The sequence below is a fragment of the Calidris pugnax genome, unplaced genomic scaffold (assembly GCF_001431845.1).
Source record: "Calidris pugnax isolate Ruff unplaced genomic scaffold, ASM143184v1 scaffold188, whole genome shotgun sequence".
NCBI lineage: Eukaryota > Metazoa > Chordata > Aves > Charadriiformes > Scolopacidae > Calidris > Calidris pugnax.
The window spans coordinates 9,849,279-9,868,936 of record NW_015091257.1 but is presented as its reverse complement, the minus strand read 5'-3'; positions in this window follow the sequence as shown (position 1 = coordinate 9,868,936).

Here is a 19,658-nt window from a genome sequence, read left to right as displayed (position 1 = left end):
AGATGTGAAACCGTACGAACAAGACAACGTTTTATGTATACTGGTTGATGCTTTGAGTTCACTTTTGAATGTAAGTATGAATTTAATTAGCCCTTGAATAAAACGTAGGGCATAAATATACTGCCACTACACACCAAGGTTCCCTTTGAAATAAGAAGGGATTTCTTCTTAAAATTTCTAGAGCAATATCCTAGCCTAGGTGTGGATTACAAATTAGCCATATGTATTAGTATAACTATATATAGATCTTGCCATATGAATTTACAAAATACTTTGCTAAATGCTATGAGGCTATTATTCACTTATAAAATTCAAGCATTAATTATTTTGCTTTCAGAAGAACGAAATTATTTTTCCCCATGCAGATGTACTTTAAGTCCTCAAAGACTAAAACAATTAGGGAATTAAATCTAGGATTAAAACGGTCTCAAAATTAGTTTCTTGGCATGATTTTAATTAAATTATAGAGGAATTTTTAATGAATCTTCCATTGAGAAAAGTTTATGGCTCATGCTTTTTTGTGTGTCTGTCATATAACAGTTCAGCATTCTTTTAATTTACATAATTAACTTAGATTTGTGTTGCCTTCTCAAGACATTTTTCTAAGCCTTGAGGATGTTGGAATACAAATACCATTTTAATTTGTTTAATCTATTGAAAATGTAGCAATTTTTTTTTTTTTTTTTTTTCTCTTTCCTTCTCCCCCTTTATTTTCTAACCAACCACAGTTAAAAATAACTGTTTAACTGCGGTGTTCCCTGCCTCAGACCTCCCCCAAAAAATATAACATTATCTGGTTCAGACTTGAAAAGTCATCATGTAAGGACTTTTAATTACCATTTCATCCCCAGAATTTGTAGAAGAAAAACGCTTTTTTCCTGATGTAGTGTTGTGGTGTGTGGTGGAGCCTGTGAGACCGCCAAGTAGAGGCAGCCCATGGTGGGGTGATACGTGCTACCACCGCCTTGCAGGAGGGCTGATTTTAGGGCAGGGGGAGGAACCCTGAAGCTTAGTTGTTTTTTGCCTCTGCCTTTCTGTAGCTCAGAGCACATGTCCTTTTGGGACTGAGTTTGGTGATGGTATGTGTTTGGCTGGTGCCCAGCCATCCAGTACCCTGGAAGAAGAGAATGAAGCCCCTGCCACCTGCTTTTGCTGCAGTAATGAATGCAGACAGATTATTTCCAAAATGCCTAAATTTAAGAGGACGGCTCTTCTTCACAGGAGTCATCTTGTATGTGTTGAAAAATTCCTGTTGTGCTTGTGGCTTGAGGTAGATATTATGTGGACTTTCGTTTTCTCACTGTTTGGATGCTCAAATTACACAAGGTGGTTCCTCCGTTAGATGGCACTGCTTGTTTCAGCGGTGCCTTCAGTCACTCCCACTGTATTAAATTGAAAGTAATTAATTTTTATGAGGTGTATTTCTTATAAACAGCAGCCTCTCCATGAGGGCGTTGGCTCTCTGTTCCTAAACTAGGGGAAAACTGTCTTGTGCTCTCTTCCCTCTCTTTGAATAGCAGTACTGGAAATGCAGAGCAGTAGAAAGTCTGTGGACAGTTCAGGTGAGAACAAAAACTGTATACAACTCTCCCTTCCCACTCTGAAATCAAAAGGTGTTTTACCTTCCTATAGGTGATTTAATTTGGGTTTCTGTGATTTGAGATGCCAAACATCTGGACAAAGTTATTCATTATTAATGGACATGTTACAGAAGGAAAACTCCTTGTTTCCTTAAATCTGGAAGTACAGAAAACTATAGAGCTGGCTGTGGCTCCCAGGCCTATGAAAGAGGTGTGGATAAATACCTGGTTTCTTTGTGACTGAGCAGGAACCAAGCTATTATCTTGAAGCAGCTACTGTGTGGTTCATCTGTGTTGTTAAAAGAGAGAGATCAAGGGAAATGGCCTTTCTGTATCTTGGACAGAAATTCATCTCTGAACAAGGGGCCTGTAGGAGGCCATGGCTGGTCTCTGCTAATGGGGACAGTCCCTGGGTGCTGGATCATAAATGGAAATAACTTTGGCCCAGCAAACCAGCACAGTCTTCCTTGTTCCCAGGTATGGTTTGGACACTAGGATGAGCCAGGGATAACCCCTGTAAGGGGTTGTGCCTGTGGTCACCCTGTGACCACCCTGTTTTGGAGGGCAGGAGCATTTAACAGCGTGAACATGAGTTATTCCATGCGTGTTGGTGTCGGTGCTGGAGAACAGTCCCAGGCTCATTTAATTGACTCATATAATTGTAGGCCCTGTGTCCCAACATCCCTTCTGGATTTTTCAGCCCTAGTGAGGCAATGAATAGCAGCGGCGTACCTGGTGAATATTTTACTGTACAGGTTTTTGAAAGTGCCACTGCTCGTAGCTGCACCTACAGTACTTGTGTCACAAGAAGTTGCAAAAGCTAGCCTAGTCAAGAAAAATAACAGCAAGTGGGACTGGAGGTTCATGTTGCATTTAACCTGCAGGCTGGACGGCGTGAGGGAAAACATGGATCATGCATTATTGACCCTCAGGGTTTCTTTGAGCCAGCTACTTCATCTTCAGTTTTCAGAAGTGAGTAATGGGTTTTCCTGCTAGCTGGACACACTTCTTTGTGTGTCATAATTCAGTCCCTGAAATGGTGGCCTTCCATGCACTTGAGGTTGTAATATTTTTTAGATTTGAGTCTATAGCATGGGACTAATGATAATGACACTTCTCCCCACCCTTTTTCTGTCTCTTCTAATGTACTTTAAGTTTCTTGTAAGCATAACTGCTTCTTACTCTGTGTACCTGGTAGACAGCAGTGATCCAAAATATCATTTTCCAATCGTGCTTGCAACATGTTTTTGCTGACAGAGTATACTTCTGATACTTAAAATAGCATTCATGTTATTTATATTAACTGTATCATGTATTTATATAGGCTATGCATAAAACCCAACATACAAATAATGAAAAAAGTTTAAATTTTTAAAACAGACTTCATAGGGAAAGAAAAAAACACATGAATATTTTAATAATACACTTTACACAACAATAAACTGTTAACAGCTCAGCTTTTATAAAGAATTAGAAAGGAATTCAAGCAGGTGTGGTAAATTATAGGTTGAAAGAAAAAAAACAACTATAAAAATACAGACTTCTTATTGTATAATTTTTACTGAACTTCCAAAACTTGAGTTAAGGCTCAATTTACATTTTCATTACAAGCAATTTCTCAAGATCTTATGGAGTAACTTCAGGCTGTAAATTAGCAAGTTATATGCAGATATGATTTTAATTTTGTAAATCTACTTTAAATGAGAAACTTCTAGCCAGTTAAATTCTTTGTGAACCAGTGACTGTGATAACCTTTAGAAAGCTTGAGGATTAAAATTTTTGATAGTTTTTCCATTAGTAAAAGGAATTTTTCTAGAATTTTGACTAGAATTCAAGTGTGGCTGTGCATTGTTGCTACCCATAGTGACTGCCAGGCATCACATGTGTGTGAGAACCCTCTGTAGTACTCAGAGCCTAAGAGGTGGATGGGTGGCAGTAAGCTCCTCAGTAGCTTGGAAATGCTAGCTGGTTACTTGCAACACTAAATGCCTAGTTTTGTGAAGCTTCAAAATGGTATATCTATTTTAGTTTTTCCTGGAGTGATGCTTATTATAGTTGCAAGTATTTAAAATCATAACAACTTGTATTGGCTTGTATAGGTGGAAAGCCAGAGAATTGGTCTAATCTTCTGCAGATCTTGGTGATAAAACTGTATTGACTATTATGGGCCTGGATACGATGCAGTTGGTCTAATTAAAGTGATCTTTGCAAATACGGTTCGTCACGCTTCGATGTTTGGAGCCTGATCTTATATTCCTCATCTACCCTGTCTTAAATTAAATTCATTGAAAATCCTAACTAACTATGCAAAGAATAGAAAATGTAATGTTTTAAGAGCAGTGGTTCCCTAATAGCAGCAAAATGCATTCCATGCTCTTTTTCCATATGATGTTTCTCTGATCATGGAAAAATGAAATTTGAGAGATTCTCATCCTAGGCTTCGTCTATAAGATAGCAGTTACAGTGCTTAGTTACATTTAATTGGAAAACTTAGTATTTGTGGAACAACATCCCAATGTTCTCAAGTTAATTTAATGTAGACTTGCTGGCCTCATTATCCTCTAAGTGCTCTTCCTAAATCCTGATGTGGAATAGGAACTCTTGCGCAGCAGAAAGCCATAATCAGGAAATATAGCAAAGCAGTGAAAGAAAAAGAGGTTATGTCCATACAATGTAAGACAATTTAATGAACTTTTGTCTGGATCTGTGGTAGGGAGGAAGCTCAGCACAGTATAAAACCAACTCAAGTGTTCCCTACATGCTTTACTTTCTACAGCTTTTCTCATCCAAACTTAGTCTGAAGTGAGCTATACAATTCAAATATACAGGCAGGTGCCAGTGTCTGCTGAAATCTGTAGAAAACAGTACTACAGAAACATTCGGTTAAAATAATTGTAGAAATTAGTAGCAAAGACAACAATTTGTATAAGAAAGAAGGAAGGAAAAACATGATTGAAAGGTAAGTCCTTAAATTTGTGATCTAACCTTCATGCCCAGAGTCCTTGGAGACTATTAGTGAGTTCAGAAGGAATCTAATTTTGTCAATGAATTGACCAAAGAGTGGGACCTGAACTTAAACAGCGGAAACTGAGTGAAATGGGGGACCATTAAGAGCATGTAAAGTGGTGGAGTGGTGAAAAAAGGAGTGACAGGCACATCAATGTGTAAAAAATAATACCTGCAAGAAGGATAGGAATGAAGAAGTTCTACAAGGTAGAACTCATGGGCCAGAGCAAGTCCACGGAAACCCACTTAGAAATAGATGGGGAGTCAATGGAGGCCCAGGACAAGAGACAAAAAACATAGGATGAGAAGTCTCCTTCAGGCAGAAGCTCCAAGATGCTGTGCTCTGCCTTCTAGCCCATTTAAATAGCTCTTCTGGTAAAACAACAAAGGGAGACAAAGATGTAATTGCAGAACATCATCTCCTTTGCATGGGTACATATGTAACCCTGACACTGTTAACTGAAACAAGGAGTGACATAGTTGTACATCTCTCTACAGGTAAAAAGAAGAGTGAGCTAGGTTTTGCCACCTTACAGCATATAAAAAGAAAATACTAAAATTTTTCTCCTGAAATAATTTAAATCAAGCTGTTTACAGCTCATTTGCTTGGGAGAGAGATATTTTTATTTCTTCAAGAAGGTAAATGTCACAATGTTATTATTTACCAAGAACATAGGGCAGACACTAAATTTGTGCTCTTGAGCAGTATGTATCTGCAGGACATCTTTTGCTGGTAGATGCCTATGGGGAAGTCCCACATCCACATCTAACACTTTCTGCAAACACAAATAAGATCTACACAAGCTTGTAAAAAAAGGCAAGGTTTCCCCCCCTTCTCTGCTTCCAATGGGGGACTTTTCCTCTAAGACTGTGGGTTGAAAAAGAGCATAACCAGATGGGAGAGCTGTGGAGCTCAAAACACCCTGTTTTCCATCCCAGTGCTGTCTCTTGCTGGAGTGCCCTGTAAGCCTTACTGGAAGTAGCAAGTTCAAGCCAGTGAGACTGCCCTAGGCTTTGCACAGCCTACCCTTGCTTTCAGTACACTAGAGATGGTACATTGCAAATTAAAGTCAGGTAAACGCTAATGGAATGATCTGAAGGAAACCATGAAAGGATATTCAAGAGTGCTCTGATTTTTATTTTTTTTTAAATAATCTCAGTATAACATCTATTTTTCATAAAACACTTACTTTTGACATTATTATTTTAAAAGGGTGACTAGACTTACTGTTGGCTTGGGCTGTCATTTCCTTTTTATTATTGCAAAGATATTTCTCTGCCTTTCTTTATTAAACTAGCTTAATTGAGAACCCAAATAGCACCCTTGAGACAAGCATAGGGGCTGATGGCAGCTGCATATTAGAGTCAAAATCATCCTGTTATCAAAAATAAATCATGGTCTTTCTCATTCACAGGGTTTCTTTCCAGTGTTTTTTCTTTTATTTATTATGACTCTTCTTTTGTATGAAGACTTGACAACTGATAATGAAAATCATTTATAGTTCATGTTGCCTGGAGAATGAGAAGGAGACAAAGCTGGCTGCATTTTAGGAATTCGGTGTTTGGGACATTATCATGATCAAATGCCCATATCAAATGCATACTGCACAAAATGGTGATTTTTATTTTTTTTTAGAAGAAAGAAACAGGAAACCTATAAGAATCTTTTTATTGAAGGTTATGTGTAGCATGCGAAAGGCAGTGCCAGCTCAGTACAGCTTTTGTATGAAATAACTGACGCTACTCATGTGATCAATAGAAATACTGAAACATTCATAACAAGTCAAATGTCACTGGGAAGCTCAGACTTCTGTTTTCAAAGCAGGAGGAACTGATCTTACAAAAATATTCTCTTTCAATGAATTCTTTTAAATAGCAGTGCTGTGGTGTGAGGTGAGAAAATGACTCTTGCAGATAATTTATTGCCAAAATGAAGTGGGAGGTTTTTTCCTGCTCAAACTGTTCATTGCAAGTACTATTATGAGTCTCACTTCTACTATGCCAGAAAATGCGTAGTTTTGTAAATGCAAATAAAAATGGGTTGACATCAAGATCAGCGTGATAACTGCAGAAAATTTATTTTCTGTCTCTTTAAGGACTGTGAAAAATAGTTATGGGTTATTATAGGCCAAACATTGCTATTCTCTGTGCCATACAAAAGAGAGGAAAGCTGCTCAAGAGGACAAAACAGTAGGTAGGAGGAGAGGCCCATGCAGTCAGGGTGTCTCTGTGGTTGGTATTACCCAACCATTTCTCAGTGGAAATGTATTCTGTCCTGACTGTATGGGGTTACCCTCCTGAGGAGTCTATACCTTTTAGGGACACATGTGGGTATACATGCACCCACCAGCCATCTCATGTAGAACAGTACTGAGATGCTGCAGAGAAGAAGGGAGACTGAGCAGCACTATGTGGAAGGATGTTTGCACTCTGGATGACACAGGATTCGGGGAGCTGGAATTGGTTTCCTCATACAGGCTTTTGGTGTCTGCTCTCTCTTGCTCCTTCATGTGGCTGCTGCCTTCCTCCTCTCTTCTTACTGGATCAGGATGAAACAGAACAGGATTCTGCTTTATTTCTCCTCCATCTGCCCTGCCACACCCCCACGTTAGATGTGGGACTTCCCATTAGCATCACTTTATCCCACCCTGCAGTTGTTTTCAAGGGGTGGAGAAAACGTGTCAGTCACTGAGATGCTGGTTGCAGAGAAGTGGGGAGCCTTCTGTGTCCCTCAGCTAGGCAGCCGCTTTCTGGAATGTATGTCCCCTGACATGGGAGTCCTTGAAAGGGATTGATTATCCCTGCTTCAAGCAGGAGGTTGGCCCATATGACCTTCCTGCCTAAATCCACCTATGGTCTGTAATTCCATGGTGGCTGTTGGGAGGAAAAAAAAACCCACCAAAACCATGAAACAACAAGATAAAGATACATGAAAGATAAGGACACATAATTTGCAGCTGTTAAATATTAGTATGATGAGGAAGGATTATTGTTGCAGTACTTTCCTGGGGAATGAAAACATAACACTCCTGGGTGAAGGCTGTGGTGGGAAGCATTCCCAGCATGTCACACAATACTCCTGAGACATTGATGATTTGATTATTCTCACAACTTCAGCCACACCACGTTGCTTAATTAAATAATGTAAACAGACACATGCCATATCTGTGCTCACCATTTGGGGAGGCTTTTTCAAAGCGGGTGGTGCCTGAAGCGGGAATTTTGTCAGTGGGAATTCTAAACATGAACTGGGAAAAAGGTTACATTTTTGAAACATCTGTAATCATTTGTATGTCACATAAGTTAATTAGCTGTGCATGGATTTTAAGCAGTTGACTCCTTTTCTGTTATTTTCAGACACATTGTGTGTTTTGCAGTCTTGAAACCTTCATAGTTTTTCTAAAGTTTGTAGAAACAAAACCTGAAATCCACCTAAATTATGTGCAAGATTCAATAATATAGCTATTACCATAGCTAATATCTGCCTGCTTTTTTTCTTTTTGGTGTTTCTGTTGTTTTGGTTTTTTTTGGTTTTTTTTTTCCCAATATGTCTCTGGTGAAAAGCAAAAAAGGGTATCAATATAAGTTAAGACCTAACTGTATGGCTGCTTAGGTGATGCTAGGAAAATGCAGCAGAAACTTACTGGAATAGCATCCTTTTTTAATCCTGCGTGGGAAACAAGCCTGTGCATAGGAGGTGATAAAGTATACAGTCCAGACAAAAATGTAAAACATCTATTCTCACTATAAAATATAAATTGACTCTACAACTTGAGGTCAAATAAAGCAAAATAAAGACCTTGTGGTGCTAAATCAACAGTGTGTACCTAATGGGGTTTCCATGTCTAAACTCAAATTAATTTAGAAATAATTTGCATCAAAATTACAGATTTTGGTAAATGAGAGCACTAACTGCAGATAAGCAAAGGCTTTTTTTATTTTGCTATCCTTTCTGTTGGTTTATGGTCACTAGTAATAAATAATTATATTTTTTGCTTTCCAGGGGTTAAAATACTTTCTTATTCCTCACTCCAGTCCCTTTCTCCTGCTGGTTTTCTTTTTTCTCTGCCTATAATCCTGTGCTGGCTGCAGTGAAAGATGATGTCTTCAGCTGTGCCACTTCAATTTTCTTAAATCCTTCTTTCCCTTGAACAGCCAGATGATTGATTCCTTTTCCTTAAATCTAAACCTCACGGCTTTCCTAGTCTCAATTTAAGTATATCTACAGTCATTTTAAATAGAAAAAAATGTGTCCTACCTTGGCACAGCATGGTCTTCTTCCTGAACCTCCTCTTTTATTTGTGTTTTAATTGGCAGTAATCTGAAACTAAACAGTTACTTATGCATAGTGAGGTATGGGATCATATGCACATGGGCTTATGGAGTCTGGGAACTTGATTGCATTCAACGTGGAACTGCAAGAGACCAAGAGAAAAAATAACCCTGACAGCTAGATGCCTCATATGAAATCAAGAAACAAAGCTGCTCATTGTAGGTTTCCCAGTTCCTATCAAAGTAGATTGACAACACTAATAAAGGGATGCCTGTTTAGTGACTCACGTGCAATATGTAGTTATGAACACTTTGCACCATTGTCGTTGCCTCTGGCAAGCTCTCCAGAAGGCCAAGGGTGTCGTGGAAATGAAAAAGGCAATGAGCCGACGTGCTGGTCCTCAGCTGGGTCTCAGGCATGGGGGCTGCAAGCGGTCTTATGGGGCCTGTGCTGCTACTCATCGGACTAGGTGGCTTGGAGAGAAAATTAAATTCATCATGCTGGGTCTCTGGCCTCTTTCCTGGGTGCTTCCAGGTAGGGTCCTGACCTCATTTTTCAAATAAGTTAGAAAAAAGCGCCTTATTTTTTGAAGTGTTGAGCATCAGTTAATTTCACAGCATCTCAGGGAATGGCAAACTGATGCAATAGCTCTTCACTGAATAAATCTGCACTGACTTCTGGTTAGGCCCACGTTTGATCTCTCCATCAGTTTGTTCTGTATTAAATCAGCTCTGACACTCAGAATGGAAGTGTATTTGTCAATTTTTTTGTGAGTTTTCTTAAACTTTTTTAGTTATTTTGTTGGGGTTTTTTAATGAACTTTTCAATGCGTCATATGTAAGGTTGATGATTAGCTGAAATCCTAATATATTCAAAGTCCCATCTGCTGGTGAGTAGCTGAAATTATGAGCAGCTGAGCTAGGTCTTCTTGCTGCCTGATAATTGATCTGGAATATCATATCTGTCACCAAGTGTTTGTATTCTCTGTAGAGGCTGATGACTTTGTGCCTGGTAATACGACAAAATCAACCATCCAAAACATTTCAAACTATCAGCTAGAATTAGCGATTAGCCTCTGCAAGAGCATAGCAATAAATCTGTTCTATTCCTCTTTGGTCTTTGTGACAGCTAGTGGCAAAAAGACCCTAAATGTAATTGTTATGACTAGTGTGTGTCCGTGACTTTTCTCCCTGCTATTTGTTCATTAAAGATTAGTGCTTTTTCTCACTTAGATCGGTTAAACGCTGCTGCTTTCACTGTCTTACTGTTTGTCTTTCTCATGTTAGTACTTAAAACTTTTACACTCTGTTCCAGTTATTAGCTCCTGTAAGAGTGTATTCTCAGGTAATCCTTGGAATGCCTCCCTGAATTAATATGACTTTCAGTTTCAATATTGAAATTAGAGATTAGGAAACCAAAATAAAGGAGTAAGCAGCATCTGAGTTTGCTCTGGAGTCTCAAAATAAAATGGGCGTCAGAAAGAGCTGGAAATCATTTCTCAGTTCTCTGTCCCGTCTGGTACTTGCTCCCAGATGTTGTAGCTCATAGATCTCTGCAAGAACAGAGGTGTCAAAGCATTAACATTTACTTGCTAGCTGGTCGTATTTCTTAACTTTATTTCACTGAAAGATGAGTTCCAAGTATAATTGGTGGCCGGTGCCACCCCCTCCTCCCTGAAGGTTGAGCTGCTGCTCACATGCTGCTCGTTGGTCCTGTATTTGCATGATGATGATGATCTTCTGCTGAAGTGTCTTTTGTACCTTCCTGTGCTCTCTGCTGAAAATGCCTACTGGGGGCTCTGAGATGCCTGGGCCAGCTCTCTGTGTCTTTACGTCCATAGCTGCCAAATGTGAAGGCCAATGGGAATGCCTTCCTTTGGGAAATACCCTGAGAGGTGTGGTGGAAACATTGGGAAGTCCATGGTGAGGCTTTCACAGGCCTAGTTGAGCACTGTGTCGGGGCCTCCCAGTGATTCTCTTTACACCAGTGAGATTTACTGGGGTTTTTATAGACTCCGTTCTTGGGAGCAAGGAGAACGATAAAGCTATGGGTCTGCTTGTGCTTTAAATGACATAATTGCTATCATTAACTTAAGTAGTATGGCCAAAACATATTTGTATATTCTTAACATTTTTCTGAAATATGAAGCCCTATCAAATATATACGTCCATGAACACTTCTTCCTGAAAGCAACAACTTTTGAAAAGAAAAAGGAAATACATATTAAACATTTTTAAAATTATGAATGAAATTAATTAATTGCCTGTTTTTATAATTAGTCTTTCAAAAATGACATGACACTGAGGTAAGTGAAAGAATTTTTTTTTTAGTTTAGATTGATTACAGAGATTAGATGCATTGGTAGAAAACAACTCTTAGTTGCGTATGGTGTTCTGTACTATATCTCCTAGGCAAAATGAAGGGGTAAATGATAACACATTGAAAATAGATTTTTATTTGTTCCAGTTTTTAAGCTCTTTCTAAATGAGGTAAAAAATCCAGGACAGGAAAGTTTTATTTACACTGTATTAATAATGGAACTTTATATTTATTATGAAGAGTTATTATATAAACTGGTGGAAAGGCAGAAAAATGTTTTCATTCTATGGCATGATAATACAAGCCAAATTATTTGATAGGAAGCCTGGAGTTCAATAGCATGCTGTGCAGATTCAGTTGTTTTTTTTCAGATCTCTGGATTATTGCGTTAGAAACATTCTTTGGTGTCAAATTGTGGAAAATGAAAATTCAAGGCCACAAGTAGAAGAACCTCTATGAAATTGAGTTTCCAGAGCCAGAAACTTTAAGGAACTTCTACTTTTTCATTGGAACAGGTGTTGGCCCCCAGCTTCCTTGCAAAGCCGTCCACATGCAATCCGTCACAGAAAGTTCAAAGTGGCTTCAGTTTGTGTAACTCTTCTAGGGATTTGTAACCTGCTCAGGAAAGGTTTTAACTGCTTATTTGGAATATGGATCTTTATTACAAAGAACGCATGTTATGTTTATAATGTGGTTGTGTGTAATATGTTGAATTCTCAAAGGTGTGTTTTGCTTGGTCTGCACTACTTTAGCAGTCCTTTTCCCGTATAATCTCAACCTCTACCATAAAGTTAAGAAAATCCTGCTCCTCTCTTTCACCCAAAAAACCCAAACAAACTCCAAACCTTAGGTCAAGCATTTGCTTCTATTGGAACAAGCATACAATTTTCTCATAATGTAAATGATTGCTGAAATGCAAAATAACAGAATCTTTCTATAGTGCTTTAGTGCTGTGAAAAACATTATCAGAAGACAGATAACGTGGGAGTAGTTCCTCACAATAGTGAAACATAATTTTTGGAGTTTATTTGATGCATATGATGATCTGCCCTTTTCAGAAGTGGCAACTGTTTTGTAACAGAAATGAAAGTTTTAGTCACAGGGTCTTATTTCAGTACCTGTACTTACACTGAGCTTATCCTTATAGTATCTAAGAATATACTTATAAATATATTTGTTTACCACCCTTGGAAGAGAGATGGACCTTTTAAAAGCAAATGGAGATTTTGGAATGACTGCACTGAAGTATTAAATATATAAAATATTATTGCAATTACAAAGATATTTTTTTGGAGGACTGTAATTCATAATGATTTTATTCAAAGATAAAAACAGTTCTGTTTAAAGTGCACAAACACATAAACACAGATGCATGTCCTGATTTTTTTTTATTTATCTATAAGTATTTGTAGTTTTAATGTAGAAAACCTATTGACTAGTTGAATCACTTAAAACTTTACGGATATAAGGCAGATGTGGATTTTAGCAGTGTCTTATAATAATAATGGAGTTTAATATTCTGATTTAATATTATTAAAATGAAATACATGGTTCATTGCCTTTTTCATTATGAGTTTGCTGTTAGACTAGAGAAGGTGTCTGCCTTTCTGCATCCCTTTTCTGTCTTGATTGTGGACACTGATCTGAATTACAGGCATATGTTTTATAATGAAGGTTATTTGTTTGTTTTGTGAAGCTTCAGTTAGGATTTTTGGATGAGCAAAGAAGATATTAGAATTGAACAGGTTGACAATTTTGCTTTTTCTATTTCTGAACGTTCAAAGGAAATTTTGAAATTAAATCCATGCCTTCAGGAATTCACAGAAGGGAAAAAAATTGCCTCTAATTTGGGTGAATACACAGAATTTTTTCTTCACATCTCTAACTCCCATTCTTTTATCAGTAATTAAATACACGCATTAAGAGAAGAATGTCACAATGTTTTGTTTCTTTGAGAATTTTGGCATGAGAATAGAGTACACACTCATGACAGCTGGATATGTGACTGACCACAAGAGCTGCAAAGGAACAATTACACTTTATTAGTTCAATAATTTTGCTAAGAAGGAAACATCCATTGTGTAGCGCTGTGGATGAGTAACATACACCAGATTCACAGCTTCAGGGGAGCACCATTATTCACGTCAGCTAACATCCAGGAACAAGAGCTTCACTCTCCTTCTGGCCACTCTATTCTGGAAAATGATACTGGCACGGGATAGAGCGGTGCTGGGAAAAGACTCTCTGCAAAGGCAGCGTGGAAGACAACATTGAAGTTGCCTTTTTAGTATGATGTTGCAAGGGAAAACAGTGGAAGTAGTGTGGTTTAGTTCTAGTTCTGTAAGCAACCTACCTGGTTTTGCTAGAGCTAAATTGCATAAATTTAATAAATAAAATTAGGTTACAGGGCGCACATCTGTGTATTGGATCTGGGTAGCCCTATGCATTACCTAATCCAGATCCAGATTTGATAGGACAAGGGGTAATGGTTTTAGAGTAAAAGGAGGTAGATTGAAATGAGATACAAGGAAGAAATGTTTTACAATGAGGTTGGTGAAACACTGGCACGGGTTGCCCGGAGAAGTGGTAGATCCCTGGAAACATTCGAGGTCAGGTTGGATGGGGCTCTGGAGCAACCTCATCTAAATGAGGATGTCCTTGCTCATTGCAGGGGGGCTATACTGGATGACCTTTAAACATCCTTCCTAACTCAAATTATTCTATGATTCTGTGATTATGACAGTATGAGTGCAATTAATCTTACTGAACTGTAGCCATGTGCAACTTTGGTGACTGGTTTCAGCTGGTTATGTAGTGGCCTTTTATAGCCAGAGGACAGAGAAATATTTTCAAAGGATGCTGAATCTAGTTACAGATGGTTGAGCAGAAGTGGCTTAGTTTAGGATGGCTGATTAATGCTCACAGCTCCAGGACTGGCTATTCTTCTGCATGTTCAGACGGAGTAAAATTTTGGAGGGGAGGGGAGAGAGAAGAAATGCTTAAGGAAAAATGTAACTGAAACATTTTAGAGTAAAGGAGCTGCAGGAGCAGTGTCACCTATTGTCCTTCTAATATTCTGGAGAAACCTGAAGCTGTTTGGTGGAACTTCTAAGTGCAATGAGTAGAATAAATATGGGAAATAGAATTCTAAATGGAAGTGTATTTTTTACAGTTTCTTGGGTTTTGCACTCTGAATCTGGTAAATGTTGAAATAGCTTGCCTTTTTGACGTTTCCAACATTAAGTGTTGCCTTGTGCTCAGGATGAAGCCCAAATCTGTTTTTTTCTAACAAGGACCTTGCCTATTAAAAGCTTGCTGTAGACAAGAGTGCTATTCTGTCATGTGAACATACAACCTTTATAATTCTGGAATTATCAAGCTGGTACTGACCACGTTCTTCCGCGTGCTTTGGTGTCGTGGAAGTTTATATTGGTGATCATAAGATACGGATTAATATCAGCGAATTAGTAAGAGAGATGTGACTTACCAAATGATGAGTTTGCTTATGTAACTTAAAAGCATATGGAGAATTAATAAATGCAAGGGATTTTAGTCCTCAGGCCTTTTTTTTTATTATTTTTATTTAGGCATTTGTACACTTTAACTTACAATGAGGGGCCTCTACTGTTATTACGGTATTTTACTCTCAGCAAATGACAGGCGTTATTGGTACGTAGAGATATATTACACATTCACTCACTGGAAAGCCTTCATTGCATGCCATTAGGTAACAGCATGTGCTCAGTAGCTGTGGTCTCTTAGCAACTAACTCTGTCTCTTTCTTTTGAATTCTCCTTTTGTGACCCAGAGGCAGGTCTTAGACATAAACCTCAGCCTACTTTCCTATTTCCAAGAGAGTGAAAACTGGAATGTTTTGAGATGTTCATAGGAAGTGCATATAGTACAAGAATATGTACTTATTGCAGGTATAGAAAATGGAGATACATTTGTATTTCTTCATTTAAGAATTTAATGATACATGTATTATTCGAATCCTTCAGCTTATAGTATTGTTGGTAGTGACATGCCAATATATTTTAATATGAAATTTGGCTTTACGAAAATGCATAATTAAAATCTGCAGATTTGGCAGTATTACATTTACATAGAAAATGTGTAACCCTTTTCACCGATACAGATTTTAACATATATACTTTTGGGGGGTTGGTTGTTTGAGGGTTGTTTTTTTTTTTGTCACATATCTGGATTTGAAACAAGGATGGACAAAGAGGACCATTCCTCCTAGGCAGGAGATTAGGGGTTATGCCTTCAAAACAATTAGAAGTTTAAATTCAGATCCTTGTGTGCATACTCCTAAAGCTATCATTGGATGTTTTTCTAATGGGAGATTTTGTTTGCCTTTCAGTGGCAGTGTGTACTGGAAAACCTTTTCATTCCTAAGGGAAAACCCAGGATCAAGAAATATTTTTATTAAACAAAATCTTCTATTCATTCAATTAAGGAACATAAAAGAGTTACTCTGATGTGGTGGTGAATTGGTGTAATGAATCGTGGTCCTTCTAAACTCCAGATATATTTTTGTCTAGACAGGCCTGCAGTGAGGAACTTATGATTATAACCGAATATGTCAGAATGCACCAAAGAAATCTTTCATAATGAGCTCTTTTTTTTCCTCTTTTTTCTTTTTTTTTGTGTTTTTTTCTTTTTTTGGGGGGGAGGGAGTGTTGTTTTTTGTTTTTTGTTTTTTGTTTTTTTTTTTAGAAATCAAGGAACCAAGGCATGTACATTGTTTAGAAATCTTTCTGAAGTGACGATTCTGGTCGACTCTTCTATGTTAAGCTGATTAACTGTTTCTGACCTTTCAAAGTATGTCATATATAATCCTAGAAGACCACCAGAGTTGAAACTATTCTGTTAGTTTTGACATTCCCATCAGGCTTTCTGTCTGCATCACAAGCGACCCTAATTCACTTGTTTTTAGTTAATTTGACAAGTCATTGTTAACATCATTACTAATAGCAAACTGCTACAACTTACACATGTTTTGACAAGAGGAGTCTTCAAGACATGGCAATACCAGTTAATTAGAACAGAAGGAAAGTGCTTATTTCTTTTGCCCATGAACTGGATATCATCTTAATATTTCAGGAGTAGGGGGGAAGGGAGTACGTTTACTTCAGGAACAAACTTATTTCTGGCTGGCTGAAACCAAGCAAGAACTGAGATGGAAACTATCCTGACACTGTCATGCACATCATCTCATCTAGAAAGTTTCTCTTTCTGGTAGCTATTCGTCAACTAGATTTTAAGTGAATCACCACTTCTCTAATTAAAGCATCTGCTACTTTATTTAGCACATTATGACCAACATTTTTTTTTTTCTGTACGTATAACCAATTTTATCATTGAATGTGAAATAACTGCTGAGCTCTTTCCCTTCCTCAGAGGTGAGAAGTTGAGAAGATATAGATTCTTACTCAGTGAATGCAAATGTAACCCAAATGTGAGCCTCTTTTAAGAGAGAGATTCAAAGACCATCTCTGAAAAGTCAGTCAGGTAAAGCATGGTTTAAGGAGTCATTTCTATGAATAAATGTTTCACGTCTGAGTGAGACTGACATTCATAAACAGCAAAGAAAGATAAAAGGGTGGGATTATATGTTGTTTAAGTGGGAGCAAATTTCAACATGGAAGAGGAAATATAGCAGGATTTTTTGAGAGAGGCTTGTGTAGAGATTTCTTTCTATTCTGTCTATTCATCAACCAAAGAAACATGCAAAAGCTAGACTGGTCAGAAGCCTTAAAATGCAATATCTGATCAGTAAAAATGGTCCTATCCTGCTTTGAGTTTCTCATTTTGGTATAAAACTTATAAACTATACATGAAGAATAGTTTGGCTTTAAAAAAAGAACAGAGCAAATCTTCAGGAGGAACAAACTCACGGTTTGGTACTATGCTTGGAATAAATATCTACGTGAGTCAGTCTAGAAGTGTCTTTATACAAGGCACTGAATCTAAGGCACGTCCCGTAAGATGTTCATCCATTCCTATTAGACAAAAGCATTTGAAGAAGTCCTGTGTGTACCCTCTGTCTGTCACTGCAATGATCAAACCTCAAGTCAAGTAGGCCAAGCAAGCACACAGCAGCTCCCTCCATGCCTGCATGCCTGGCTTGCTTTCCACTGGAAGTATTTAAATATGTGGGGAACAGAACTAGTGCCTTTAATCCGAAGAGCTACAGAGAAAACCAAATGTTACTTTTGTGTTTATCAGAAGTAATGTGCACCAATGTTAAGCAATGGCCTGACCCACTGTGCCTGTAGGAACTTGATGGAAATAGGGATCCTGCCACAAATGTAGTGATGAGACTGGTGTGGAAAGCACCTGGGAGGTGAATTGGAGGCAGTGGGTCCCAGCATATCCACCTACAGAGATGAAACAGATTGCACTGGCCTTGGTTCTCTCTGTCCTGGAAGGAGAAAGAGCAAGCATCTCATATTGCAGACGTTTTGTTTGAAACGTTTGGTAACAAAATTTTTGTGGAAAATGCTTTCAGACAGTAGGAAAAAAAACAAGCTGGTGGTTTCAAAACTATGTGATTCCATTCTTTTAACTGCAAGAAAATTATCCTTCTAAATCACTCATGGGATGGATAATAACAGGGGTTTACTTTGTGATGTGCTAGGCTCTGTCTTTTCCCCGCCATGAGCTAGAGAGAGCTCTAGCTTATTCTGTTCTCCTTTCCTTTCCCAAGCCTGCTTTTGTTGCAATATGATTGCTTTCTAGTCTCTTATGTCTTAATGTTTTCATTTGTCTGATGCTTAATTTTATTATTTTCAAGAAAAGTTGTGGTAAATTATATATATATCTTGATAATGTTATATACCTATTATAACTATATAGGTATACACCTACTACAATGTTACCCTATAATATTTTTCTTTTACAAAGGAGAAAATGAGGAAATTGGGGTAATGATAGAGCAAATAAGAAGGGGGACAAACTTGAATAGTAGCCTGGGTCCAGAGAGTGTGCTGTCATTTGGTATTTAAAGAAAAGAATGAGTCTGAAGTGGCTTTCTTTAGGTAGTAAAGAAAATGCCAGTGCAGCAATCTCTCTAATCACAAAGATTGACATTTATGTTGAGATCGAGCCTGCCTGTTTGTTAATTAGCGTGGTGGAGTCACATTGCACTCAGCCCTGCATCTCAGCAGGCCCCGACTGCAAGATTTACATTTCACAGGGAGAAACAGTCTTGATAATGAAATGATGCTTTGCAGAGATATGTGCAGAGAAGCACAGCTGGATTATGTAAATGTGATTTATCCAGAGCTGTAGCACATGGGTCCTGTTACTCAGATGCCGATCTATAACTCACTGATGGCTCTTGTGATTTCACATATATGTGCTCAGTGATTGGTATTAACTTTTAAGATCATTTATTTTTATGTATGCCATAAAAGGCTTACATCAAAGTTAATATGTATCCCCTACATCTCCCCTGACAGTGTTTTGTGATGTTTATCATCTCCAGCTTTGTCATCTGTCACGGTGACATTTTCAGAAGAGGAAGATTCCTATTGAATGCATCTCATTTAGCACCAAAATTTAGTGAGAGATGTTCAGGAACCGAAATGTAACATACAGTACCTATTTGCTCTGTTACAGTGCCGGTGTTCTCCTTTCATCTGGGAGAACTTTTTGTATTTTTCTCATTGTCTGGAAAAAAGCAGAAGGATGGGAAGAGGAGTTTTGCAGAATGCTTGATTGGTACCACTGCAGTAGCAGAAGTTTCTGAGCAGGCTGAGAAGTACCACAGAGCTGTGTTGCGTTTCTCGTGCTTCACCAGTTACCCGTGAAAATGAGGACTCAGGGCTTTGTGCTTGCCAAAGTCAGGGGAAAGGGCTTGGCTTTCTGTCATTTTTCTCCCCTTTCATTCTTGTGAGGATCAGAACATTTTTATTTCCTTTTTTTTAGCCCAGTTTCTTCATTAAACCTTGTGTGCCCGATCGTGCTCTTTGCCATTTTCCCTGCGATACCCTTCAAAAGCCGATGGCTTGCTTCAGCTGGGCTTGGCAGGATGGTGCAGCCTCCTGAGGGGATTCATTTTGATGGGGTTTGTGAAGACTTTGCCCTGGGTGGAGGAAAGGAACCTTCACATCTTCCCTGGCAAAGAACCGAGAGATTGCTGCTGGCTCCTGCTCCTGCAGCTCTCAGCAGGCTATGGGACAGGGATCCCTTCCATGCCTGGGGCAGAAGCAGAAAGATCTGCAGGGCTGGGGTTAACGTGTGCCCCTGCCTGTGTGGAGGGGCACAGAGGCAGCAAAATGAAATCCCTGAGAAATCATCTTCAGCAACCAGCTTTTTAATTGCTGGCAAAACACAACATTCTTCCAAGAAAACCCTGCTTGCTCTTACCCTGAAAATTAATGTATTAGTGCAAGTAATGTTTCTGCTCCATTAAAGAGATCTGTAAGCAAGAAACAAAAGACTAAAACTACTCTTTTTTCTCCCCCCCC